This window comes from Ochotona princeps, chromosome 2 (assembly GCF_030435755.1).
Source record: "Ochotona princeps isolate mOchPri1 chromosome 2, mOchPri1.hap1, whole genome shotgun sequence".
NCBI lineage: Eukaryota > Metazoa > Chordata > Mammalia > Lagomorpha > Ochotonidae > Ochotona > Ochotona princeps.
Genome location: NC_080833.1, coordinates 104273294 through 104301045, shown reverse-complemented (window position 1 = coordinate 104301045; position 27752 = coordinate 104273294). Strand labels below are relative to the sequence as shown.

General features: G+C 54.5%; 9 non-coding genes across 9 annotated transcripts; 4 read left to right on the top strand and 5 right to left on the bottom strand.

Annotated features, from left to right (window-relative positions):
• Window positions 1-625: 625 nt before the first annotated feature.
• Window positions 626-697, top strand: TRNAH-GUG (transfer RNA histidin (anticodon GUG)). Its single transcript has one exon. It is a non-coding gene; the product is annotated as a tRNA-His (tRNA).
• A 2768-nt stretch (window positions 698-3465) lies between these two features.
• On the top strand, window positions 3466-3536 carry TRNAG-CCC (transfer RNA glycine (anticodon CCC)). Its single transcript has one exon. It is a non-coding gene; the product is annotated as a tRNA-Gly (tRNA).
• A 3018-nt stretch (window positions 3537-6554) lies between these two features.
• On the bottom strand, window positions 6555-6625 carry TRNAG-CCC (transfer RNA glycine (anticodon CCC)). Its single transcript has one exon. It is a non-coding gene; the product is annotated as a tRNA-Gly (tRNA).
• A 2768-nt stretch (window positions 6626-9393) lies between these two features.
• TRNAH-GUG (transfer RNA histidin (anticodon GUG)) lies at window positions 9394-9465 on the bottom strand. The gene has a single exon. It is a non-coding gene; the product is annotated as a tRNA-His (tRNA).
• Window positions 9466-17260: 7795 nt separating this feature from the next.
• TRNAV-CAC (transfer RNA valine (anticodon CAC)) lies at window positions 17261-17333 on the bottom strand. Its single transcript has one exon. It is a non-coding gene; the product is annotated as a tRNA-Val (tRNA).
• Window positions 17334-19813: 2480 nt separating this feature from the next.
• TRNAE-UUC (transfer RNA glutamic acid (anticodon UUC)) lies at window positions 19814-19885 on the top strand. The gene has a single exon. It is a non-coding gene; the product is annotated as a tRNA-Glu (tRNA).
• A 2846-nt stretch (window positions 19886-22731) lies between these two features.
• Window positions 22732-22804, top strand: TRNAK-CUU (transfer RNA lysine (anticodon CUU)). The gene has a single exon. It is a non-coding gene; the product is annotated as a tRNA-Lys (tRNA).
• Window positions 22805-23652: 848 nt separating this feature from the next.
• On the bottom strand, window positions 23653-23725 carry TRNAK-CUU (transfer RNA lysine (anticodon CUU)). Its single transcript has one exon. It is a non-coding gene; the product is annotated as a tRNA-Lys (tRNA).
• Window positions 23726-26571: 2846 nt separating this feature from the next.
• TRNAE-UUC (transfer RNA glutamic acid (anticodon UUC)) lies at window positions 26572-26643 on the bottom strand. Its single transcript has one exon. It is a non-coding gene; the product is annotated as a tRNA-Glu (tRNA).
• Window positions 26644-27752: the final 1109 nt, after the last annotated feature.

The following is a 27752-nucleotide window of genomic DNA, read 5'->3' as shown; positions in this document are numbered from 1 at the left end:
GAGCCAGAGCCTTGCAAGAGCCCACGCGCAGTGCCGGCTCCAAAGCCCGGGAACCCGTTTGTTCGGTGGAATCCCCTCACCGCGCGCCGGCCCGCCCACGCGCAGGGAAACCCCAGCTTCCCAGGGCAGAGCACGGCCCTCGCCACCTTGCCGGTCGCCTGCTTCGGAAGCCAAAATCTGGGGACGGCGGTGCGCGCTTCCGCTTCCCTCTCTGCCGGTGTCCGCACCGGGACCCGAGGGAGCTGAGCGTGCCTGTGGCCGCGGGTGCTGGCGCTTCCCAAGCCGGGCAGGCCCCTCAGCGGCCTCGGGCGCCGCTCGCTCCACCCGGGGCGCTCGGGGGTCCAGGCGGAGCCCACCGGACGCAGAGAGCAAGGCGGCGAGGCGAGGGGAGGCGAGGACAGGTACTCCTCCCAGGAGTTCTGGATGTGGCGTCCTGGCCGGGTGGCAAAAGGAAAACGGTGTTGGTTTGATCGCGGACCGGCCAGGGTGTCCTGAGGGAGTGCTTGGAGAGACAAAGGCTGGATGCTGCACGGATGCTCGTGCGCGCCGAGGGGTAGTGACGGTCCTGAGTGAGTGCCTGCTCCCGAGTTGCAGTAGAGGCTTTTGGAAGGTGTCGTTGTGTGGTGCCGTGATCGTATAGTGGTTAGTACTCTGCGTTGTGGCCGCAGCAACCTCGGTTCGAATCCGAGTCACGGCATGGTGTGTGGCAATGACTGATTCCTTTTCTTCCTTCACCTTTTTTTCCCCTCCCTTTTTAGAAACACGCAGGCTCGGAGCTTCTGATTTACTTGCGGACCTGGCGCAGCTCCTCCCGCACACTCCACGCCCTCAGCCTGCCCGAACCAGACGTCGCCAAGTCAGGACGCTGCCCACACAGCCAGCCCTAACCAGAAGCTCACACTCGGGTCTGTGCAGGCTCCAGCCTGGTCTGAGCACCAGGAACTCTGCCAGCCTGCTCTCTGGCCAGCTTCCCACAGCCGGGTGCTCCGTACCCTTTTGCTCCGACGAGATTGCAAAGAAGCTGTAAGCTCCATCCCACCTTGGAGGGAGGATCCCTCATTTGTTCAGCGTGGGGAGAGGTTTGTGTGCACAGGAGAAAGGCAAGGATACAGAGCAGGGAAGGACGGGCCTGAACCAGAACACTGATCTGAAAGTGAATTGTGGTGGGGCCAGGAGGAGATCAGAGGATGGGTGGGATTGTGGTGGGCTCCCAGGTCAAACTCATGAGCCAGAAGAACCACAGCCTTCTTCCCCAAACACGCATTTGCTCCCCACATGTCGGGGAATCCACGTGGTCCCTATCCCAGTGGGTTCTTTGCCGGCTGAGCTGAGAAGCAGCAGGGAAGTTCCTTAGGCAGAAGTGTCAGACAGAGCAACACAGCCCTCTGCCTGGCTGGCCCTTGTGGACAGGCCCCAAACAGGGAGGACTCAGGACAGGAGCAAAGGGAACCCCTGAGGGCAGAGAAGCCCAGGGTGTCGGAGTCAAGCCCTACCCCAGAGGTCCGCTTGAGTGGGACAGCACTGTTGCCAGTGGAATGCACCCCTGTGCTGTTGTCATTACCGACATCTGCAAGAGCTCAACACTGGACAGGGTGTCCTGCGGTTCCCAATGGGAGGTGGCTCTCCCCTCCTACTTGCTTGGTGGGTCCTGCTGTAGGGGCAAACCACTCAAGCAGAAGAGTTTTCTCTTGCTCCAGTCACACAGGCAGGGACGTTAAACGATTCACCAGAAGAGCCCTGCCCCATGAGGAGTGGTCTTCCCCCAAACCTCAGTCCAGCAGAGGCTGAGGTTCCTGATGTGGCAGCGCCCTCACATGTGACCCCTGGGATTACTGGAATGTGCCATTGGATGTCTGATCTGAGGAAAACGCAGGCTCGGGGGAGGACCCTCAGGTGTGGAGGCCTTTGCCAGGGGAAGAATGCAGCTGTCCCCCGGGCAGTGGGGAAGGTGGCAGGTGCAGTGGGTGCTGACAGAAGGTTGTGCCCAAGCCTTGCTCAGGTGAGTTGCCTGTCCTCTTGTTGAGACAACACGGATGTGGGAGATGACTCTGTGTGATTCCTACAGCCACGTAGCCCAGGCCTTCTTTTCACTCAGATTTATTTATTTTCATCAGAAATGCAGTTTAAGGAAAGAAGGAGAGAGAGAAAGATTTTCCCTTTGCTGGTTCACTGCCCAGGGGGCAGCAATGGATGGAGCTGAGCTGATTCAAAGCCAGGAGCCAAGAACCAGGAGGCTCCTCTGGGTATCCCACCACCACAAGTGCAAGGTCCCAAGGCTTAGCATGCCTCGGGCTTAGCATTCCTGCCTTGTAGAAGGTGGGTTGTCAGCTGCCAAAGACCAGGCAGCTTCAAGTACTGATCCTTTGGACTCCACGGGAAGAATTCTAACTCTGGGAATTTAAAATTTCCTTTATGGCCTGGTTGCTAGCATTTGGCAGCTTCACCAACCAGAAGAGCACGTGTTTGGTGTCTCTGTAGCACCGTCAATTAGTGCTTTTGGGTGTTAATACAAAGATTGGTGGTTCAAGTGCATCCAGGGACATCCATTGGTGCTACATGTCAACTGCAGGTTGATCATGTGTGGCTGTTGTCTATTGCCACCATAAAAGCCACCCCTACGACCCAACTCATTGTCTTCCCTCTCTCTTCATCTGCTTTACACACTGAGGAATCTACTGTGATAAGCATAGCATGAAAATGCTGGAGACAGAGGCGATGGCAATTAAAAAACAAGAAATGTGGCAGACACCAGATAAGCATGAAAAATGTAGGTATCCAGAGTAGGAGGCTGACCATGAAGGCACCCTGCCTCCACCTTTTACTGAACGTCTTAGGGAGTCAAATTACAAGAACCAATGTTGAAACAACAGGCTTGACAGGAGTGATCACAGGTTCGGCTACACTTTCCTCTTCAAGGAACACACGCCAAACCTTTACCTCAAGAGGGGATAGAGGGCATAGAGGTCTCTGTTGGTCTAAGAATGGCACTCCTTGCCCTTGCCTAGCTGAGTCACATTCCACATGGTCACATGGTGGAACTGCTATGCTAGCAGGATGACAAAAGAGAGAAATACCGTATCCTTGCCCAAATAAGAAAGAATCACAACGCATTTCTGCACTTGCCAGAGGTCGTTCAGGGCAGACCTCAACAGTCTGAACGGGCGGGAGGCAGTTGAGCCGTCTGGGAACGATCTCAAGGCATTCCGCCTGCAAGGCAGCAGCGGTCAGGTCCGCAGCTGTTCTAAGATACTGAGCTCAGAGAGCTTGTGCGCTCAGGGAGGGATGCTGTTCTCCTCCTGCCTCTGGTAAACCAGGCTGGGCTCCTGGCGGTGTCGGGGGCCACTGGGCAGTGTGCAGGGCGGTGTGTCCTTAGACTTTGCTGCTGTAAGAGAGTGAAGTGTGGGAAGGCCTGGATGGCCTTGTGCTCCCTTTTGTGGAGAGACCTGGAAAGACCAGGGTCGTGGGGCATTGGTGGTTCAGTGGTAGAATTCTCGCCTCCCACGCGGGAGACCCGGGTTCGATTCCCGGCCAATGCAGTGGAGTTTTTTTACTCTCTACCCCTCTGTTTGGCTGAGCGGCACTTCCCTCCCACCCCCGCAGTCTCCACTGCTGGCCAAGGCAACCCTCCCTCAACAGAAGGCACCGGGACCAGTTGAGCTTCAGAAGAGCAGGGAGGGGAACACGTTTGAAACTCAGAGCTACAGGAAGAGGCAGAGAGGCATCTGACATTCCCAGATGGCCAGAAAGGCCAGGGTGGATCAGCCCAAACGCGGGAGCTTTTATCCTGGTCCCCCGTGGGGCTGCAGGGTCCCAGACACACGTCGCAGCCATCAGTTTTTAACTGAATGAGTAATCATTACTTGAAGCAGAACCTTTTGTTTCAGTAATGACCTTGTAATAAACGGATTAAGTGGTCAATTTGTGTGTCTCTGCATAGCTATATAACATTGACCTACTACTGGCGTCTAAGAAGACATGACAAAAGAAAAAAAATACCCAACTGAGATCCCACCTGCCAGCTCATATTAGGAACACACAAAGACAGTCCCAAGTTTTGGGTCCCTGCACTCGATTGGTAGACCCAGAAAAAGCTGTTGGGTCTATGCTGGGGTCCGTGTGATGGGTGTGTAAGACAGGAAGGTGTGAAGAGAATTGTTCCATTGCAGGCAGGGCTGCAATGAATTTCCCGCTGTATGGCAGGGCCCAGCGGATGTCTCTACGACCACCTGAATGTAGCTCCACCTCCCTTTGCATGGACTCCGGACAACCCCACTGAGATTTCTATAATTTATTCAGGCATTGTCTGCCTCTGCGGAGTTACTGTTTAGTATCAATGTGAGCTTGGAAGTTGATGTTCCTGATACCATTTTAGCCAAAAGACCTTTCATTATTGCTGTCTCGGCTGCCCCCATTGACAAGGGTGTTAACTCCCCCTTTGATCCTATGCTAATCTAGGGTATAGCAGAAACCTATGCTTAGGATCCTCCTCCCCCATTGACCATATACTAATCAGGGGTGGTCCGTCCCCAGGTGTAGTGGAATCTATTCTTACCCTCTTTCTTTGATCTTTAGGTCCTTCCTTCTGTGATGCCTTTCCTTCCTTAACTGATTCAAGATTAAGTTGTGGAATGAGGATTGTAGTAGGAATGTGTTACTGATTGATATGCACCATCTATTGAGAACTTCCTGACCACAGGGTCAGGATGGATAACATCCTGCTTTAAGGTGAAACAAATGGCAGAATTACCCTTGGAAACACCCACTTGACCATGACGTAAAAAGTCTGAGCCAGAGTTTGACTGGTTCTCTATGAATAAAACGGACAGCTTTCTCGCATTGTCCACGATGATCATGGAATTGTAGTGGTCCATTTCGTCTCTCTCTTTGCGCCTCATCCACGCACCCTTCTCGAGTTCCAAACTCAGCTGGAGCTTGTCTCCGGCAGGTCTAGGATTCAGCCTGGTAGATCTTTCATTGCTTCCATTGAGAATGCTTGTGGGGTACAGTCATAGACAGCAGATCTCGCTGTAAAAACTGAGAGTGGTTGCCACAACTAGTAGTGCACATATTATTTTTCCTGTCTGAGTCTCTCCTAGTAGAACACCAAAACTACAGAGGATTTAAATTAAATGTCCAAACACAAAATATAACTTGCCTGACCGGGAGCCGAACCCAGGGAATAGTGGTGGAAACACCAAATCCTAAGCACTAGGCTACCAGGGAGATAAGAGAAAATAGCGTCTTAGCCCCTACCCGTGTGTGATTGCAATAGCAGCACGCCTGTGAGCAGGACCTCGCTCCCCTTCCTGGCAGGTCTGCAACGCCATCCCCTCCACACTCTCTCCAAAAGGAGAACCCCCCGGACGCACCAGGAGCCCTGGCCCGCAGGTCGCACGCCCACCAGAGCACGCAGGTGCTCGCTGTGCCGGGCGGGAAGCTGCATCCCGGAGGCGAACAAGATGCTGCGGCACCGGGAGAAGTCGCCGCGCTCCGGAGAGAGGTTGCCCGGCGCCGGGGCAGGGCGGGAGGCTGCGGGCACGACGGAAACCCGGAGGCGGCCACGGAGAGGAGGAGCTGAGAGCCGAGGCGCCGGCAGCTCCCGCAGCACAGTTCCCGCGCACGGCGCCCACTACCCGCGGGAGTCGCTCTGCAGCGCGGCCTTGAGCTCCTCGGGAAGGCGGCAGCGCCTCCCGCCGCAGCCTGTGGCGGCTGCAGGGACTTGGTGTGGGGCGGGACTCGGGTGTCCTGCTCCCCGAGCTAGGAGCAGCGAGAAACCCGAGTGCTGGGACGCCGGCTCCTCACACTCGGACTCCGCATCCGGACGTCCATGAAGCAGGTGGCGCTCAAGACGGAGTCTAGAGACTCTCAGGAGAGTGACAAGGGTGCGGGCTTCCGTTCTTGTGTACTGTTTATAATGTACACCTCACGCGCATAAGATCCCGGTTTTGCAGAAACCATCGTTCTTTTGATGGAGGAACAGATGGGTTGGTGAAGGTGAATGGGGACATAAGAAAAAGTGGCGATAACAATCAGTCGTCACACCTATCCCAGCCTTAAAAATTTGGAACAGAAGAATCTTTACCGTCCCCTAATCTTGAATCATTTCCGTAGACCACAAACCTTTGCTCTGGCTCGCGTTAAAAAGTTCTGGACGGTAGCACATAGGGACTGCTTTCCTTCGCAGCAACACACTGACTGCCCAAAGAAAATAAACCTAGGTCGGCGTTAGGCATCAACCTGCAGCCAGTTCTCCATATAGACACCAGTAGAGTGTGTCTGGGACCCTGCAGCCCCACGGGGGACCAGGATAAAAGCTCCCGCGTTTGGGCTGATCCACCCTGGCCTTTCTGGCCATCTGGGAATGTCAGATGCCTCTCTGCCTCTTCCTGTAGCTCTGAGTTTCAAACGTGTTCCCCTCCCTGCTCTTCTGAAGCTCAACTGGTCCCGGTGCCTTCTGTTGAGGGAGGGTTGCCTTGGCCAGCAGTGGAGACTGCGGGGGTGGGAGGGAAGTGCCGCTCAGCCAAACAGAGGGGCAGAGAGTAAAAAAACTCCACTGCATTGGCCGGGAATCGAACCCGGGTCTCCCGCGTGGGAGGCGAGAATTCTACCACTGAACCACCAATGCCCCACGACCCTGGTCTTTCCAGGTCTCTCCACAAAAGGGAGCACAAGGCCATCCAGGCCTTCCCACACTTCACTCTCTTACAGCAGCAAAGTCTAAGGACACACCGCCCTGCACACTGCCCAGTGGCCCCCGACACCGCCAGGAGCCCAGCCTGGTTTACCAGAGGCAGGAGGAGAACAGCATCCCTCCCTGAGCGCACAAGCTCTCTGAGCTCAGTATCTTAGAACAGCTGCGGACCTGACCGCTGCTGCCTTGCAGGCGGAATGCCTTGAGATCGTTCCCAGACGGCTCAACTGCCTCCCGCCCGTTCAGACTGTTGAGGTCTGCCCTGAACGACCTCTGGCAAGTGCAGAAATGCGTTGTGATTCTTTCTTATTTGGGCAAGGATACGGTATTTCTCTCTTTTGTCATCCTGCTAGCATAGCAGTTCCACCATGTGACCATGTGGAATGTGACTCAGCTAGGCAAGGGCAAGGAGTGCCATTCTTAGACCAACAGAGACCTCTATGCCCTCTATCCCCTCTTGAGGTAAAGGTTTGGCGTGTGTTCCTTGAAGAGGAAAGTGTAGCCGAACCTGTGATCACTCCTGTCAAGCCTGTTGTTTCAACATTGGTTCTTGTAATTTGACTCCCTAAGACGTTCAGTAAAAGGTGGAGGCAGGGTGCCTTCATGGTCAGCCTCCTACTCTGGATACCTACATTTTTCATGCTTATCTGGTGTCTGCCACATTTCTTGTTTTTTAATTGCCATCGCCTCTGTCTCCAGCATTTTCATGCTATGCTTATCACAGTAGATTCCTCAGTGTGTAAAGCAGATGAAGAGAGAGGGAAGACAATGAGTTGGGTCGTAGGGGTGGCTTTTATGGTGGCAATAGACAACAGCCACACATGATCAACCTGCAGTTGACATGTAGCACCAATGGATGTCCCTGGATGCACTTGAACCACCAATCTTTGTATTAACACCCAAAAGCACTAATTGACGGTGCTACAGAGACACCAAACACGTGCTCTTCTGGTTGGTGAAGCTGCCAAATGCTAGCAACCAGGCCATAAAGGAAATTTTAAATTCCCAGAGTTAGAATTCTTCCCGTGGAGTCCAAAGGATCAGTACTTGAAGCTGCCTGGTCTTTGGCAGCTGACAACCCACCTTCTACAAGGCAGGAATGCTAAGCCCGAGGCATGCTAAGCCTTGGGACCTTGCACTTGTGGTGGTGGGATACCCAGAGGAGCCTCCTGGTTCTTGGCTCCTGGCTTTGAATCAGCTCAGCTCCATCCATTGCTGCCCCCTGGGCAGTGAACCAGCAAAGGGAAAATCTTTCTCTCTCTCCTTCTTTCCTTAAACTGCATTTCTGATGAAAATAAATAAATCTGAGTGAAAAGAAGGCCTGGGCTACGTGGCTGTAGGAATCACACAGAGTCATCTCCCACATCCGTGTTGTCTCAACAAGAGGACAGGCAACTCACCTGAGCAAGGCTTGGGCACAACCTTCTGTCAGCACCCACTGCACCTGCCACCTTCCCCACTGCCCGGGGGACAGCTGCATTCTTCCCCTGGCAAAGGCCTCCACACCTGAGGGTCCTCCCCCGAGCCTGCGTTTTCCTCAGATCAGACATCCAATGGCACATTCCAGTAATCCCAGGGGTCACATGTGAGGGCGCTGCCACATCAGGAACCTCAGCCTCTGCTGGACTGAGGTTTGGGGGAAGACCACTCCTCATGGGGCAGGGCTCTTCTGGTGAATCGTTTAACGTCCCTGCCTGTGTGACTGGAGCAAGAGAAAACTCTTCTGCTTGAGTGGTTTGCCCCTACAGCAGGACCCACCAAGCAAGTAGGAGGGGAGAGCCACCTCCCATTGGGAACCGCAGGACACCCTGTCCAGTGTTGAGCTCTTGCAGATGTCGGTAATGACAACAGCACAGGGGTGCATTCCACTGGCAACAGTGCTGTCCCACTCAAGCGGACCTCTGGGGTAGGGCTTGACTCCGACACCCTGGGCTTCTCTGCCCTCAGGGGTTCCCTTTGCTCCTGTCCTGAGTCCTCCCTGTTTGGGGCCTGTCCACAAGGGCCAGCCAGGCAGAGGGCTGTGTTGCTCTGTCTGACACTTCTGCCTAAGGAACTTCCCTGCTGCTTCTCAGCTCAGCCGGCAAAGAACCCACTGGGATAGGGACCACGTGGATTCCCCGACATGTGGGGAGCAAATGCGTGTTTGGGGAAGAAGGCTGTGGTTCTTCTGGCTCATGAGTTTGACCTGGGAGCCCACCACAATCCCACCCATCCTCTGATCTCCTCCTGGCCCCACCACAATTCACTTTCAGATCAGTGTTCTGGTTCAGGCCCGTCCTTCCCTGCTCTGTATCCTTGCCTTTCTCCTGTGCACACAAACCTCTCCCCACGCTGAACAAATGAGGGATCCTCCCTCCAAGGTGGGATGGAGCTTACAGCTTCTTTGCAATCTCGTCGGAGCAAAAGGGTACGGAGCACCCGGCTGTGGGAAGCTGGCCAGAGAGCAGGCTGGCAGAGTTCCTGGTGCTCAGACCAGGCTGGAGCCTGCACAGACCCGAGTGTGAGCTTCTGGTTAGGGCTGGCTGTGTGGGCAGCGTCCTGACTTGGCGACGTCTGGTTCGGGCAGGCTGAGGGCGTGGAGTGTGCGGGAGGAGCTGCGCCAGGTCCGCAAGTAAATCAGAAGCTCCGAGCCTGCGTGTTTCTAAAAAGGGAGGGGAAAAAAAGGTGAAGGAAGAAAAGGAATCAGTCATTGCCACACACCATGCCGTGACTCGGATTCGAACCGAGGTTGCTGCGGCCACAACGCAGAGTACTAACCACTATACGATCACGGCACCACACAACGACACCTTCCAAAAGCCTCTACTGCAACTCGGGAGCAGGCACTCACTCAGGACCGTCACTACCCCTCGGCGCGCACGAGCATCCGTGCAGCATCCAGCCTTTGTCTCTCCAAGCACTCCCTCAGGACACCCTGGCCGGTCCGCGATCAAACCAACACCGTTTTCCTTTTGCCACCCGGCCAGGACGCCACATCCAGAACTCCTGGGAGGAGTACCTGTCCTCGCCTCCCCTCGCCTCGCCGCCTTGCTCTCTGCGTCCGGTGGGCTCCGCCTGGACCCCCGAGCGCCCCGGGTGGAGCGAGCGGCGCCCGAGGCCGCTGAGGGGCCTGCCCGGCTTGGGAAGCGCCAGCACCCGCGGCCACAGGCACGCTCAGCTCCCTCGGGTCCCGGTGCGGACACCGGCAGAGAGGGAAGCGGAAGCGCGCACCGCCGTCCCCAGATTTTGGCTTCCGAAGCAGGCGACCGGCAAGGTGGCGAGGGCCGTGCTCTGCCCTGGGAAGCTGGGGTTTCCCTGCGCGTGGGCGGGCCGGCGCGCGGTGAGGGGATTCCACCGAACAAACGGGTTCCCGGGCTTTGGAGCCGGCACTGCGCGTGGGCTCTTGCAAGGCTCTGGCTCCACCTAGTGCCAGAGTGCGCTGTCGTACACGTTAATTCAGCCATTTTCTTCCACTGTCCTTAGAGTCCTGCGTTTTAGAGCGGCTGTGGTGTTTTTCATCCAACGCGTCATTCCACCCCCAGGGAGAACGACACTCATCCGCCCCTCAGGTTGGGGCCGGCCCATACAGGTGTGATCCGCGGGATCCTCCCTGAACACCCGGAGTGCGACGGTGCTCCCGTTTTTGTTTCGTCTGATTTGCATCGCCCCGTCCAAATCGGCTGTGTGACTTCTAAGGTGACCTGCAACGCTGCCGTCATCACTCTGCGTTCGGGTCTCTGGGCACTCACGGTAGCATTTCTGCAGCACAGATGGCTTGGAGCACGATCTCTCTTATTCCAGCGTTCACCTGAGTTTGATTGGCAAAGTTGACCGGTTTAGAGTGTCTGATCCTGCCATTGCGACCATATGGAAATGAACCAGCAGAGGGAGAATCTTCGTCTTCCCTTCTCTCTGTAAAGACGCTTTTCCAATAAAAATACATAATAGTCTTCAAAGAGATAAGAATACTGCTGCTTGTTCTGTGGCTTACCAAATTAACTCCCTAGTTTCAAGCCTGGAATCCCACAGAAGTTCTTTCCCTCTCTGTCTCCAAATCTCTAAAATTGCCTTTCCAATAACAACGTGCTCTTAAAACTGATTCACTTATTTGTTGTTGGAAAGGTCGATTTACAGAGAGAAGGAGAACCAAAGATCTTCCACCCTTGTTTTTTTTTTTTTTTTTTTTTTTGACTAAGAAATTCACTTTATTTTTGATGATGTTCACGTAGTTGAGAAGGATGCATGCCCACGTGGACCACTGGTTAGGGTAGGGAAGGCCGAGGAATGAGGGCAAGTGGATGAGACAACTACCTCTACTCTCTCCTTTTCTTCTTGTATCTGAGGAAAGTGGGGAGAGAAAGGGAGAGGGCCACTCCCAGGAGGCCGGCCACATCAGCACCAGGGAATGGGGATGGCCACCCGGTATTATTCCAGGGTCCTGGATGTGGAACGTGTTCCTAGGGCACTGCTTAAGTGCCTTCAGTTCTTATGAAATCCTGTTGACCTAGAGCTCTAAGGTTAAGGAAATCCTTCCAAGGTCCATTGGCTGACATAGTCTACCCTAGAACTTCCATTCATTTAGATATTGCTGTCAAAGCCTGAATGGGAGAGCTGAGTTGCCCAACCTGTTCTGCCTTCCATGGCACCAAATGTCCACTGAATGCCTCAGTGGACTGGTTGTCAAGTCCCCCCGTAAACATCTGGGCATGGTGTCTGCCACACAAGTCTCAGCAACCAAGGAGACCCAGTTCTGACATGTGCACTCCATGGTCAGACGACAGATCCTGTGACTTTCACATGGTGGGAGTTGTGAGTCCAGTGGTGCAGCTGAGGGGGTCCCCAAAGAAACCTGGCCAGAGGTCGTTCCAGACCTGCTTCCTTGTGTGCCAGCCAGGGAGGGGTCCTGCCCAGTCAGTCCATCACTCACATCAGCCTCCACACTGGTATGTACAATCACCTAGTCAGTTCTGGCCCAAGCCCCATCTGATGCACAAGCCAATGGATGCTGTGGCTCAGCCTAGCCCTTCCCACCACGCGCTCAGCCCACCTGCACACCCGAGGGAACTCAAGCCTAGTCAGACAGACCCCCAATAGCCTCCACCAGGCCCAATCAAAGCCTTGGTTTTGCGCATGACAGTACGTGCAACAGACCGGGCCAGGCCATCCAACATCCCGTTCAGCTCTCCTACACATCATGGGGTGTTGGAGCCTAGCTCAGCCCTATCAACCCCATTATCTAATCCACACTCATGCAGGCTGGTGCCACTGCCTGTCCAGCCAGGTCCAACCCCAGCCCTGGTTTTCATGCTCACCAGTGGGAACTGTAGCACATCAGAGGGGTGTGCATAATTTCCCTACTAGGCCCATTCCCAGGCCTGGATCCCACACTTTCCAGTTGGTTCTGCAGCATAGCCTAGGAAGATTTGCCCCCTGTCCCAGCACCTACTAGTTTTTACTTACTCTGGCTCATACATGAACCAGTGGATGCGGTTGCTGAGCCGAAACTGCTGTCCCCCTAACCCAGCTCACATGCAGGCCAATGGGTGTCGTAGGACTGCCCAGCCTGGCCTGCTTCCAGTCCAAGCTGTCATGCTCACAAGCTCACCAGTGGGAGCAGCAACCCAGCAGGGGAGCCCCCACAGCTCCTCTAACTGGACTTTCCCACCAAGCCTGCCTTCCAGCTCTTACGTGTGCTGCTGAGTGCTTTGGCCCAGTCAGCCTGGAATGGCACCAACTCACCTTTGCATTCACCGGTGGGTGCTGAAGCCTGGCTTGATCCTGGTCAGTCCCCAATTCCAGCTCCTACTGAAGGGTTCTACAGCCTAGCCCAGCCTGGACAGCCCCCAGTCCCAGCCTTATGTGAACTGCCTAGTGTTGTAGCACAACCTGCTTTAGACTGTACCCTGTCCCGGTTCTCACATCTGCCAATGGGTGCTATGAACTGGCCCAGCCTGTGTTGCCCCCGGGCCTCAGCCACACGTATGCTGGTGGCTACTGTCACCTTGCTGTCTGGGCTGTTCTCAGCCTTGGTGCTTGTGCTAGCCTGCAGGGACTGTGTCCTGACAGAGGAGTTCCCCAAGCTCCTCTACCAGGTCCCCTCCTAGTTACAAATCTCATGCAAACCCATGGGATTTAGCCCATCCGGACTTGGCCCACCTCCTGTCCTGGAAGGTACAGTGGCCTTGCCCAACCAGCCCACACCCATTCTAGTTCATACTGTTTGGAGCTATCACCCAGACCTACCTAGCCCAACCCCAGACCCAGCTCTCACATGACTGGGCAGGCACAGCGGCCTAGCTCAGCCCATCCTACACCCACTCTGGCTCTTGTGAGCACGAGCAGGTGTGGAGTCTAGCCCAGTCTGGCACATCTCCAAACCAGTCCACACCCATGTGGAGAGATACTGCGGCCATGTCCAACCTATTTTGTTGCCCCCGTTCTGGTTTTTGCACTCCCCGGTGGGAATTGAGGCCCAGCTGGGGCATCCCTAATCAGGTCTGCTCCCAGCCACAAATCTCGAGCATGCCAATGGGTTGCTCCAACCCAGCCCAGCATTCCCCATCACCAGCTTGGCCTGTGCCATCAGATGCTGTAGCCTGGCCTGGCCTGGCCTGGCCTGCTCCAAATCCCAACTCTTGCTGGTGGGTGCTGCAACTTAGCCCTGCCCAGCCTGCCCCCATCCTTGACTTTCATACAGACTAGTAGGTGTGGTAGCCTAGCCTAGTCCAGCATGGTTTGCACCTCATCCTGGCTACTGTGCATGTCTGTGTGCTATAGTTTGGCCTGTCGCTGTTCAGTCTGCTCCCCTAGAGCTAACCCACACCTGTAGACAAGTGGAGCAGCCCTGCCCTGACTCATGTGCTCACCAGCAGGAGTAATGGCCTAATGAGGATTGTACAATAAGTGCAACAGACTGGTCCAGTCCATCCCACACCGCATTCAGCTCTCTTACACATCAATGGGTATTGGAACCTAGCTCAGCCCCACCAACCCCACATGTGTAACGGACTATGAAGGGAGTTCCCACGTTCCCCCAGCAGGCCCACTCTCAGACTCAGATCTCACGTGTGCCAGCAGATGCTAGGCCCTTAGCAGTCATAGTTTGCTCTCCAGTCTCGGTCTTTGTGTGTGCTGGTGGTTGTTGTGGCCGTACTACCCCACACTGCATCCTTGGGTGTGCCTATTGATACCGCAACCTGAACCAGCCTGGCCTGTTCCCAACCCTGGCACCTATGAGCTTTGGTGAGTTCCATGGTCATGCCTAGCTTGGCCCATCACCACTTCCAGACCTCAAGCAGACCAACTGGTATGGAAATCTCAGAGGGATGTGCCCATGACCCTTCACAGAATCTGCTCCCACACCCAGTTCTCTCATGAGCTGGTTAGTGACATGGCCCAGCCTAACATGGTGCACCCCAACATGTTCCACTCCCCTGCCCCGACCTTCACTGGCACGTACTATGGTCGAGCCCTGCCAGGCAGGTCCCCCATCCATAGCTTTTAAATGTGCCTATAGATGGTGGTGGATACCAACAATCCCTGCTCAGGTCTCACACGTGAGTGGGTGTATTGGTTTGGTCCTAAAAGGTCCTCCAGTTTCCCTCCTCTAAACCACTGGGTCTCAGCTTCCTCTTTTACTTGCAAGTGCAGTGGCCTGGTTGCTGGAAGTCCTGAGAAGTCATATCTCATCTGTCTCATTCTCCCTCAACAGTCTCTCCACCCACACATTACCAGACGTCGCAGACCCCAGGAGGAATACAGTACATCATGACAGTCCTTAAGCAGTGAAAGCAGTGGCGGACTGGGTAAGCAGAGATCAAACTGCTGCTGCTTATGCCTAATCCCGTATGCGAGTGCCTGGAACTGAATCCCGGCTCCTTTTTTCCCCCATTATTTAAATTATATTTTTACCATCTTTACATAGTAAATTAGGGCAAAAAGGATCAAGGGCTGTAGGAAAATGGGGAAGACTATTATTTCCATATTATTTCCTGCGTGTATCTGAGGTAAAGAGGATATTGAGGGAGGAGCCCCAGCTAGTTTCCCACCCACCCCAGGTCCCGAATGTGGGGCATGCTCCGAGATTCTTGCTCAAATGGTTTTGATAGTTCACCAGTTATGAATCGCTGCCAATCTCACCACTCCAAACACGATGAGGTCGTTGAAGAATCCACTGATTGACTTAGTCCATCATAGAGTCTCCATTTCCCCAGTATTTCGCTGCCAACATATAGCTGAGGTGGTTGATTGACTTGTTCTGTCTTCTGTCTTTTCTTGGTTAGGGTTCTGAGTCCGGCATTTCAATTGGGGAGATCCCCAAAGAAACTTTGTCTGAGGTGTTCCCAGACCAGATTCTTGTATGTACTAGCAAGTACAGGGCCTGGCACAGTCCATCGCCCCGATCAGCTGGTGGTTGCAATTGCTGGGTTGTGAACCCCGGCTCCTAACTGCAGCTTCCTGCTGGTGTGCACACAAGGAGGCCGCCGATGACAGCGCTGGCAGTTGGATCTAGCAGTGGCTCCCTGGCTACTGGCTTCTGCCTGGCTCAGCTCTAGCTGCTGTGGAAATCGGGAGTGGGACACTGCATGGAGGATTCATCTCTGTATCTGACTCTGACTCTGCTTTCAAACTTTAAAAATGAAGAAGAAAAACAATTTGGAAAACACTGAATTCTTTATATATAAAAAAAGCATTGAATGCTTTTATGTTCTGTCTGCTCTCAGAAGAAGAAACGGTGGAACTATGCCTAGGTTTTAGGAACACAGGACTGGAGTGTGGTCCCCTGGTGCACAAATACTGAGATTTGCTGCCGGCTGGGTGGTGCCCTCTGGTGGTGATCAGGAGAAAGCAGAGGCCTCGGGCACCAGGCTGGCTTTGGCAACTGGAACACAGAGGTTCGCGAGATTCCACGACATCCCCACCTTCTGCATCTGCTCTTGTGACGTCACACCGTTACCTGGCAAGCTCGTCCTAACGCCCTCACTCCTGTGGGATTCTGTGGCTGCGGCAGTGCCTTCGGCTCTGCCCTCTAGCCTTATCACAGTTGTGTACTTGAGTAGTATAGGAAGTTACTAAGCCAGGCAGCCGTGGACCCTCCCTTGAGTTGTAGTCATTGTGCTGGTTTCTCCCGCCCAGGCTCTGGCTCTGCTCTGAGCACAAGCTTCCATCATGGCCACACCTCCCAGCACAGTTTCTGGGGCAGCGGCTGACAGGCGTGCCCTGGACACCCACTACTGCTTACGCTCCACGCTGGAGAAGAACAAGCAGAACCTCCGCGACCTGACAGAGAAATACCTCACGTCCAGAGCTACTGCTTCCTTCCCGGCCAACCACCTGCAGAAACATGGTGAGTCCCCCAGAGCCGTGGCCACCCAACTGACAAACGGTGGCTTGTCTTCCTCAGGGAAAGGGAGCACTCTGCACTCCAGTCTTCCAAGAACCCCCATACAAATCAAGGGGCCAAGCATCTTGCCATCCTCTGCTGCTTTCCCAGGTAGTGTAGCAAGCAGTTGGATCAGAAGTGGAGCAACCAGAACTCCAACCAGCCCTAAAGAATGTTGGCATTACAAGCAATGGTTTAACTCACTACACCATAGCAATGCCTCCTAAATGGGAGTTTATTTTCAGAACTCTGTTAACTTGTCTGCAAAGTATCTACTCATGATTCATAGGTGCAGGTATGTGATAACTCACTTTTTGACGTTGTGGTGCACAAGCTTTGGGAAAATGGGAATCCAGAAGCCAACTTTGTAAAGAGCCAGAAAGTAACTGGAACCAATTGAGAAAGAAAATGAGTCACTAGAGATTAAGCAAATAAAAATAAAATCTGCAAAATGAATGGGCATAAGACCATCATGGGAGAGACAAGGAATTGAAGGTAATCATAGATGGCCACAGCTGTGCAATAGTAGATTAAACAGCTTCCAGCAATACTGGCATTTTTAAAAAGATTTATTTATTTTTATTTGAAAGTCAGATATAAAGAGAGGAGGAGAGACAGAAAGGAAGAATTTTCCATCTGCTGATTCACTCCCCAAGTGTTTGCAATGGCTAGAGCTGAGCTAATCTGAAGCCAGGAGCCAGGAGCTTCTTCTGGGTCTCCCAAATGTGTTGCAGGCTCCCTCAAGACTTTAAGTCACCTTCAACTGCTTTCCCATGCCACAAGCAGGGAGCTGGATGGGAAGTGCAGCAGCTGGGATAAACATTGGCATTTTATATGGACAGTGGTTCAAGTCCCAGCTGTACATTTCCAATCCACCTTCCTGCTAACACCCTGAGAACATGGAAGAAGATGGCCAAAGACGTTAGGCCAATGAAACCACAGATAAATTTTCAGGTTCCCATCTTCAACTTAGCCCAGCTCTAGGTGCTATTTTCTTTGGGGAATGAACCAGTGGATGGTAGATCTCTCTCTCTCTCTCTCTCTCATTCCTATTCTGTCTTCTTTCTGTCTTTCTGTCTTTAAGTCTGTTTCCCAAATATATCACAGATATATCAATATAGAGGAATCGAAAGGGAGAGCTGTGTGGTCTGGTTGGTAGATCCCCTGTGTGCTTTAAGTAGTGTCCTCCATCAGCAAAAACAACCAGATGTTTCCGCCCGGTTTCGAACCGAGGACCTTTCGCGTGTGAGGCGAACGTGATAACCACTACACTACGGAAACGGAGCTGAAGTACCATTACAGCAGGGACTCCCTCACCTTCCTCAGGATGCCTTCTGCATCCATTCGGTCCCCAGAAAAGGAAGGACCGCCGGACACACCTTACGTGCGTCAGCGACGGGGAACCGCCCATTCCCGCTGACCGGATGCAGAGTCCGCGTGTGAGGAGCCGGCGTCCCAGCACTCGGGTTTCTCGCTGCTCCTAGCTCGGGGAGCAGGACACCCGAGTCCCGCCCCACACCAAGTCCCTGCAGCCGCCACAGGCTGCGGGCGGGAGACGCTGCCGCCTTCCCGAGGAGCTCAAGGCCGCGCTGCAGAGCGACTCCCGCGGGCCGTGGGCGCCGTGCGCGGGAGCTGTGCTGCGGGAGCTGCCGGCGCCTCAGCTCTCAGCTCCTCTCCGGGCTGCCTCCTGGTCTCGGTCGTGCCCGCAGCCTCCCGCCCTGCCCTGGCGCCGGGCAACCTCTCTCCGGAGCGCGGCGACTTCTCCAAAGACTGTGTTATCTTTGATCCTAGCCATGACGCAGCCTCCCGCCCGGCACAGCGAGCACCTGCGTGCTCTGGTGGGCGTGCGACCTGTGGCCTCGTGTGACCACCCACCTGCTCCCCCGGCCTCCGCGACTTTTCCAGAGCAGAGGTTGCTGGGGCCACAAGCTGAGGCCTGACCACTGCGCGGCCATAGCGCGTGCTTGGGGCAGCGAGCAAGACGCATTCTGCTTCCTACGTTTTCACCCGCACGCTGCGCTTTCTGTTAGCATGTGAGCGACACAGGAGTTGGAGCTTCCTCCTACCTTCTCGCGTTCTGCGCCATCATGAACCATTCTGCCTCCCACACTTCACCTGTGCTGCGGGCAGCACAAGTCTCCCAAGGGGGCCAAGGCCACATCCACCTTCTCTTGGCAATGTTCTGCGTCCTGGGTCTCTGGTCAGATCAACCCGCCACAGCTGAGCTCGCCGGAGACGTGTCCAAGCGCAAAAAAATTGAGATTAGTTCATTAAAAAAAGAAAACAAAACAAAACCTATGTGATTTAGAATTATAACAAGAGGATACAAATCACGTGTTTCTTTTTAAAGGCCACACTGAGTAGCTTTTCTGAAGACAGGCGGGACTTGCAAACCATCTTAAGAGTTCAGGAAGGATACCACGGCTCACGCCGTTCTAGGCAATCGCAACCTGAAGAGAGTGTTGTTTCTCTTAGGGAGTGGAATGTCGCGTGAGATATAAACACCAAACACCTCTGAAACGCATTAAAGGATAGGGACAGAGCTCGGAAAACTTCCTAGCCACAAAATTGAGGAATCAGGTTAAGCCAAGAAAACAAGTGACAGGACAGGCTAATTAACGTGTACGACTGGCACTAGGTGGAGCCAGAGCCTTGAAAACGACAAAGCGCCGGCTCCAAAGCCCGGGAACCCGTTTGTTCCGAGGAATCTCCTCACCGCGCGCCGGCCCGCAACCGCCCACGCGCAGGGAAACCCCAGCTTCCCAGGGCAGAGCACGGCCCTCGCCGCCTTGCCCGTCGCCTGCTTCGGAAGCCAAAATCTGGGGACGGCGGTGCGCGCTTCCGCTTCCCTCTCTGCCGGCGTCCGCACCGGGACCCGAGGGAGCTGAGCGTGCCTGTGGCCGCGGGTGCTGGCGCTTCCCAAGCCGGGCAGGCCCCTCAGCGGCCTCGGGCGCCGCTCGCTCCACCCGGGGCGCTCGGGGGTCCAGGCGGAGCCCGCCGGACGCAGAGAGGAAGGCGGCGAGGCGAGGGGAGGCGAGGACAGGGACACCTCCCGGGAGTTCTGGATGCTTCTCGGAGTCCTGGCTGTTGGGCCACACGGGTACGGTGTTGGTCTGGCTGCTTGCCTGTCGCGGTGTCCTGGGGGAGCGGAGCGAGCTCTGGAGACACGAAAACGGGATGACCCGCAGCTGTTTGTGAGCACTTGCGCGAGGTGATGGTGCCGAGTGAGTGCCTACCAGCAGGTTGCAATGGAGGGAAGGCTGAGTTATTGTTCCGTGATGGCATAGTGGTTAGTACTCTGCTTAGTAGTGGCCGCAGCAACCTCAGTTGGAATCCGAGTCACGGCAGGTTGTATGCAGCGAGGAACTAATTTCTCCGTTAGTCTTCCTTTGTACTCCCTCCCTCTTTAGAAACACGCAGTGTTTAGAAACACGCATCGGATTTAGCTGCAGGCCCCGCGGCAGCTCCTCGCGCCCACTCCACGGGCCCGGCGTGCCCAGACCTGGCCCAGCCAAAGCAGGACCACGGACTCACAGCCAGCCGTGCCCCGACAGCGCGGGCAGAGCACCGGAACTCTGCCAAGCTGCTGTGTCGGTCGTGCCTAAGCCTGGCTGCGGTGATTGCGTGTCCACTCTGTGTTTGAGCCACCAGGGCTGTAAGAGCGACACTGTTGGATTCTCTCCGCGCAGCAGGCTGCAGCCTTGTTTGCACGGAGTGAACTTACTCGGACGGGAGAAATGCAGGGGTTGTGTGTTGTGTGTTCCCTGGTGGTCTAGTGGCTAGGATTCGGCGCTTTCACCGCCGCGGCCCGGGTTCGATTCCCGGTCAGGGAGCTTCATTTTAAGCACTGCATCAGCTGCTGCTGACGTGGTCGCTAGGGAGCTTGTGTGCTCCTCCTCCTCTTCCCCCTCCTCCTCCCTCTGGTGCATGATGATAGCCTGGGCTTATGTACCTACCAGTGGCAATGGCAATGCGACCTTCCCTGGACTACTGTCTCATCAGCAGAGAAATTCTATGCCCTAAGAAATAAATCCTGCTGCAAGTACTGGGCAGGGTTTCATGCACGGTGGTCCGGTGGCAGGATTTTTGCCTCCCACTTGGGACACCCGGGTTCAATTTCTGACAATAATGTGTCACCCCTCGTTCTTTTCCACGTGTCCAGTGCAGAGTACCTCTCTCAGGCTTAGCGCTCATGCCCTGTAGATGGTGGGTTGTCAGCTGCCAAAGGCCAGGCCGCTTCGAGTACTGATCCTTTAGATTGCATGGCAATGGATTCAAACTCCAGGTATTCATGAGAATGGGCTGGCCGTGCTGGATTTGGCTGCAGCACCCTCAGCATGAGTTGGGACTAGGGGCAGGCAGGCAGAGCCAGGCTACAGCACCACCAATGAATGCCGAGGTGAGACAGGCCGTGACAGACTGGGCTGCAACACACACCGGCACAGACATGACCCCAAGCCAGGAATGAGCCTGATGGGATGAGGATGTGGGGGCTCCTCTGCTGGATCACTGTTCCCCTGGGGAGTGTGACTGCTGGAGCTGGGGGCAGTCAGGTTGGGCAGGGCCATAACAAGCATCAGCCTTGTGAGCTGGGTTTGCTGGAGGCCTGGGCTATGCCACCACAGCCATCGCTGCCGCCTGCAGGAGCCAGGAGAAGTGCCATCTGGTTGGGCTTTACCACAGCATCTGGCAAGTACCAAGACAGGGTGCAAGTTGTGTCAGACTGGACCACAGTAACCCCTAGAAGGTGCAAGATCTGGGAGTGGGCCTAGGAGGGAAGCTGTGACCACTCTGCTGCTGGCCTGCAGCTCCCACTGGTGTGCATTAGAGTTAGGGCTGGAGGCAGGTCAGGCTGGATGGTGACAGCACCTGTTGGCATACGTGTGGACTGGATCATTGTGTTGGGTGGGCTGAGTTAAGCGACAACACACATATGTGTATACAAGAGCCCTCCTGGGATGCGGCACGGACCAGACTAATCTGATTGTACACATTAGAAAGTGCAGGAACCAGGGCAAGGGGCCAGCATGGTGGGGGTTATTGAGTCCCCCTAACTAAACTGTAGCTCCTGCTGCTCGGTGTAAGCGCCAGGCCTGTGGCAGGCTGAGATGGGCTCGGTGGCATCACCCATAGGTTTGCATAGAATGTGGGGCTGAGGACAGAACTGACCAGGCAACTATAATCACCATGGTGGGTGTAGGCTTATGCAGGTGACAGATCGAACTGGACCCTGTACTGGTTCACACATGCAAGAAAAAGGCCTGTGATCACCCAGGTGAGGCTTCTTTATCATATATATATATATATACACATATATATTATATATTATATATATTATATATATTTTAATGTTAATGTAACTTCTTTTTACATTATTATTTTCATTCTATGATACAGTTCCATAGGCCCTGGGATTTCCCTTTCCCCCTCCCCATGTCTGCTCTCCCCCACTGAATTCCCCTATATTATTACTATAGCATAGATCTTCATAAACAGTCACATATTCATCATTGTGGACATGGACAGTGGCAGAGAGTCCAGCCTCCCATTGTCAAGATACAGCTAATCATCTCATTAGTAGTCCATCTTTGATCTGGAAGTAGAGATGCACACTGCACTGCATCCTCACATCTGGACACGAGAGTCTCCATCACACAGTCACCACACATCCCTCTTCAGTGAAAAGCCACAATTCAAAATCAACAACAGGAAGAGAAATAGAAATTTACAACACCATAAATTTCTCAAGAGGTTTTGATAGCTCAACAGTCCTGAATTGCTTGGCAATCCTGCCTCTCCAATCACGATGAAATCTCTCCCAAATCCACTGGCTGCTAAAGGAAACCTTAATGTCTCCGTCTGCCCAGATCTTCACTGCCGATGATTGGCTGGGGTAGTTGATCAGTTTGTTCTGTCCTCTGTGCTCTGCCATGGTACCAGGTGTCCTCTGGAGGCTCCGATGGACTGCCATATCCTCCATGTACATTTGGATATGCGGTGCACTGCTCTATCTGAGCCACTGAGGAGGCCCAGCTCTGACACATCCACTCCCACAGTCAGCCCATGCAACCTGCATTTCTCGGAGAATCAAGATGGCGGAATAGGGTAAGGACACGTTTAAATGGGTGGAACCTGCAATTCTGTTCATAGTTAGGGTTCTGAGTCCAGCATTTCAGTTGGTAGAGAATCACTCAAGAAACCTCATCTGAGGCCATCCCAGACCTGATTCTTACGTGTGTTTGCCAATGCAGGGTCCGGCACAATCTGTCACCCAAACCAGCCTACACACACACCAAGGAATGGTGAGACCTCTTTTTCCATGGTCCATCCTCTCCTTTCCACCCTTCCACATCGAGGCACTGTGGGCACTTCCATCTCATCTAGGTCCTCTGGCACACTTCCTCCTTCTCGTCAGCAGTCGGGGTCCAGAGTGACCGACCCAGCTTAGCAGGAATTTGCGGAAACGTGGATGTTTTGTAACTCGTGATGCCTGCTTGGCAAGCCTGCCCTGGGCAGAGTCCGGCCATTAGGGCTCAAGGCCGCGTACAATGTTTTACTCCCCAACTTAGCAGATGCCTTCACGGTAGCAGGAGGTGCATACCCCACTAGGAGAAAAAAAAAATCTCTCTGCTTGTCCATAGGTCATGATAAGGATGTAGTCAAGCATAGCTGACATGTGGCCCGGCTAGCTCAGTCGGTAGAGCATGAGACTCTTAATCTCAGGGTCGTGGGTTCGAGCCCCACGTTGGGCGCAAGTAAGCTTTTGCAACCTCAGAACTGTCCCAGTTCCATCTACTGGAGAACCTTCTTCAGAAACCACCAACCGCCATCCGAGTTCTCCCCTCCCGCTCACCTAATCCCCCACCCGCTGACTTCCCACCGCTCCTCTCCTCGGTGGTCCTCTCCTCTTACCGCCCCGACTGTGTCAGTGCGTTTGGCTGGCTGAAAACATTCAGCTCTCTCCCGCTTTCTGCCCCGTTTTGAAGTAGTGGGAGGAGAAGCCACAGAAGAGCTCCAGGGAGCTTGGGTACACAGCTTGCCCTGTGTGGGGTCCTCTGCCCGCCGTTCTGAGAGGTAAGTGCTTAAATTCGGGTTCAGAAAAATGCGGCATAAGACGAGGTGGAGGCCCATTACCACGAAACTCACGCCTCCACCTCGTCTTGAGAGTCTTCTCCAAGAACAATTTCACTTTCAGTTGTTATGCCAAGCTCCCTGGAAGCCAAGCAGCGGCCTCAGCCTGCTCCGCAGGTGGAGACACCCGCTCACCACAACGGTGCACTGGACTGGACCACCCTCACCAGCCGCAGAAGGCTGGCCCGTGACCACTAAACTCACGCGTGCTCTTCTGTGGCTTCTCCTCCCACGACTTCAAAACGGGGCAGAAAGCGGGAGAGAGCTGAATGTTTTCAGCCAGCTAAACGCACTGACACAGTCGGGGCGGTAAGAGGAGAGGACCACCGAGGAGAGGAGCGGTGGGAAGTCAGCGGGTGGGGGATTAGGTGAGCGGGAGGGGAGAACTCGGATGGCGGTTGGTGGTTTCTGAAGAAGGTTCTCCAGTAGATGGAACTGGGACAGTTCTGAGGTTGCAAAAGCTTACTTGCGCCCAACGTGGGGCTCGAACCCACGACCCTGAGATTAAGAGTCTCATGCTCTACCGACTGAGCTAGCCGGGCCACATGTCAGCTATGCTTGACTACATCCTTATCATGACCTATGGACAAGCAGAGAGATTTTTTTTTTCTCCTAGTGGGGTATGCACCTCCTGCTACCGTGAAGGCATCTGCTAAGTTGGGGAGTAAAACATTGTACGCGGCCTTGAGCCCTAATGGCCGGACTCTGCCCAGGGCAGGCTTGCCAAGCAGGCATCACGAGTTACAAAACATCCACGTTTCCGCAAATTCCTGCTAAGCTGGGTCGGTCACTCTGGACCCCGACTGCTGACGAGAAGGAGGAAGTGTGCCAGAGGACCTAGATGAGATGGAAGTGCCCACAGTGCCTCGATGTGGAAGGGTGGAAAGGAGAGGATGGACCATGGAAAAAGAGGTCTCACCATTCCTTGGTGTGTGTGTAGGCTGGTTTGGGTGACAGATTGTGCCGGACCCTGCATTGGCAAACACACGTAAGAATCAGGTCTGGGATGGCCTCAGATGAGGTTTCTTGAGTGATTCTCTACCAACTGAAATGCTGGACTCAGAACCCTAACTATGAACAGAATTGCAGGTTCCACCCATTTAAACGTGTCCTTACCCTATTCCGCCATCTTGATTCTCCGAGAAATGCAGGTTGCATGGGCTGACTGTGGGAGTGGATGTGTCAGAGCTGGGCCTCCTCAGTGGCTCAGATAGAGCAGTGCACCGCATATCCAAATGTACATGGAGGATATGGCAGTCCATCGGAGCCTCCAGAGGACACCTGGTACCATGGCAGAGCACAGAGGACAGAACAAACTGATCAACTACCCCAGCCAATCATCGGCAGTGAAGATCTGGGCAGACGGAGACATTAAGGTTTCCTTTAGCAGCCAGTGGATTTGGGAGAGATTTCATCGTGATTGGAGAGGCAGGATTGCCAAGCAATTCAGGACTGTTGAGCTATCAAAACCTCTTGAGAAATTTATGGTGTTGTAAATTTCTATTTCTCTTCCTGTTGTTGATTTTGAATTGTGGCTTTTCACTGAAGAGGGATGTGTGGTGACTGTGTGATGGAGACTCTCGTGTCCAGATGTGAGGATGCAGTGCAGTGTGCATCTCTACTTCCAGATCAAAGATGGACTACTAATGAGATGATTAGCTGTATCTTGACAATGGGAGGCTGGACTCTCTGCCACTGTCCATGTCCACAATGATGAATATGTGACTGTTTATGAAGATCTATGCTATAGTAATAATATAGGGGAATTCAGTGGGGGAGAGCAGACATGGGGAGGGGGAAAGGGAAATCCCAGGGCCTATGGAACTGTATCATAGAATGAAAATAATAATGTAAAAAGAAGTTACATTAACATTAAAATATATATAATATATATAATATATAATATATATGTGTATATATATATATATATGATAAAGAAGCCTCACCTGGGTGATCACAGGCCTTTTTCTTGCATGTGTGAACCAGTACAGGGTCCAGTTCGATCTGTCACCTGCATAAGCCTACACCCACCATGGTGATTATAGTTGCCTGGTCAGTTCTGTCCTCAGCCCCACATTCTATGCAAACCTATGGGTGATGCCACCGAGCCCATCTCAGCCTGCCACAGGCCTGGCGCTTACACCGAGCAGCAGGAGCTACAGTTTAGTTAGGGGGACTCAATAACCCCCACCATGCTGGCCCCTTGCCCTGGTTCCTGCACTTTCTAATGTGTACAATCAGATTAGTCTGGTCCGTGCCGCATCCCAGGAGGGCTCTTGTATACACATATGTGTGTTGTCGCTTAACTCAGCCCACCCAACACAATGATCCAGTCCACACGTATGCCAACAGGTGCTGTCACCATCCAGCCTGACCTGCCTCCAGCCCTAACTCTAATGCACACCAGTGGGAGCTGCAGGCCAGCAGCAGAGTGGTCACAGCTTCCCTCCTAGGCCCACTCCCAGATCTTGCACCTTCTAGGGGTTACTGTGGTCCAGTCTGACACAACTTGCACCCTGTCTTGGTACTTGCCAGATGCTGTGGTAAAGCCCAACCAGATGGCACTTCTCCTGGCTCCTGCAGGCGGCAGCGATGGCTGTGGTGGCATAGCCCAGGCCTCCAGCAAACCCAGCTCACAAGGCTGATGCTTGTTATGGCCCTGCCCAACCTGACTGCCCCCAGCTCCAGCAGTCACACTCCCCAGGGGAACAGTGATCCAGCAGAGGAGCCCCCACATCCTCATCCCATCAGGCTCATTCCTGGCTTGGGGTCATGTCTGTGCCGGTGTGTGTTGCAGCCCAGTCTGTCACGGCCTGTCTCACCTCGGCATTCATTGGTGGTGCTGTAGCCTGGCTCTGCCTGCCTGCCCCTAGTCCCAACTCATGCTGAGGGTGCTGCAGCCAAATCCAGCACGGCCAGCCCATTCTCATGAATACCTGGAGTTTGAATCCATTGCCATGCAATCTAAAGGATCAGTACTCGAAGCGGCCTGGCCTTTGGCAGCTGACAACCCACCATCTACAGGGCATGAGCGCTAAGCCTGAGAGAGGTACTCTGCACTGGACACGTGGAAAAGAACGAGGGGTGACACATTATTGTCAGAAATTGAACCCGGGTGTCCCAAGTGGGAGGCAAAAATCCTGCCACCGGACCACCGTGCATGAAACCCTGCCCAGTACTTGCAGCAGGATTTATTTCTTAGGGCATAGAATTTCTCTGCTGATGAGACAGTAGTCCAGGGAAGGTCGCATTGCCATTGCCACTGGTAGGTACATAAGCCCAGGCTATCATCATGCACCAGAGGGAGGAGGAGGGGGAAGAGGAGGAGGAGCACACAAGCTCCCTAGCGACCACGTCAGCAGCAGCTGATGCAGTGCTTAAAATGAAGCTCCCTGACCGGGAATCGAACCCGGGCCGCGGCGGTGAAAGCGCCGAATCCTAGCCACTAGACCACCAGGGAACACACAACACACAACCCCTGCATTTCTCCCGTCCGAGTAAGTTCACTCCGTGCAAACAAGGCTGCAGCCTGCTGCGCGGAGAGAATCCAACAGTGTCGCTCTTACAGCCCTGGTGGCTCAAACACAGAGTGGACACGCAATCACCGCAGCCAGGCTTAGGCACGACCGACACAGCAGCTTGGCAGAGTTCCGGTGCTCTGCCCGCGCTGTCGGGGCACGGCTGGCTGTGAGTCCGTGGTCCTGCTTTGGCTGGGCCAGGTCTGGGCACGCCGGGCCCGTGGAGTGGGCGCGAGGAGCTGCCGCGGGGCCTGCAGCTAAATCCGATGCGTGTTTCTAAACACTGCGTGTTTCTAAAGAGGGAGGGAGTACAAAGGAAGACTAACGGAGAAATTAGTTCCTCGCTGCATACAACCTGCCGTGACTCGGATTCCAACTGAGGTTGCTGCGGCCACTACTAAGCAGAGTACTAACCACTATGCCATCACGGAACAATAACTCAGCCTTCCCTCCATTGCAACCTGCTGGTAGGCACTCACTCGGCACCATCACCTCGCGCAAGTGCTCACAAACAGCTGCGGGTCATCCCGTTTTCGTGTCTCCAGAGCTCGCTCCGCTCCCCCAGGACACCGCGACAGGCAAGCAGCCAGACCAACACCGTACCCGTGTGGCCCAACAGCCAGGACTCCGAGAAGCATCCAGAACTCCCGGGAGGTGTCCCTGTCCTCGCCTCCCCTCGCCTCGCCGCCTTCCTCTCTGCGTCCGGCGGGCTCCGCCTGGACCCCCGAGCGCCCCGGGTGGAGCGAGCGGCGCCCGAGGCCGCTGAGGGGCCTGCCCGGCTTGGGAAGCGCCAGCACCCGCGGCCACAGGCACGCTCAGCTCCCTCGGGTCCCGGTGCGGACGCCGGCAGAGAGGGAAGCGGAAGCGCGCACCGCCGTCCCCAGATTTTGGCTTCCGAAGCAGGCGACCGGCAAGGCGGCGAGGGCCGTGCTCTGCCCTGGGAAGCTGGGGTTTCCCTGCGCGTGGGCGGTTGCGGGCCGGCGCGCGGTGAAGGGATTCATCGCTAACGATTTCCCAGGTACTGCCCATTTGCAAGGCCAAGTCTGTCGCT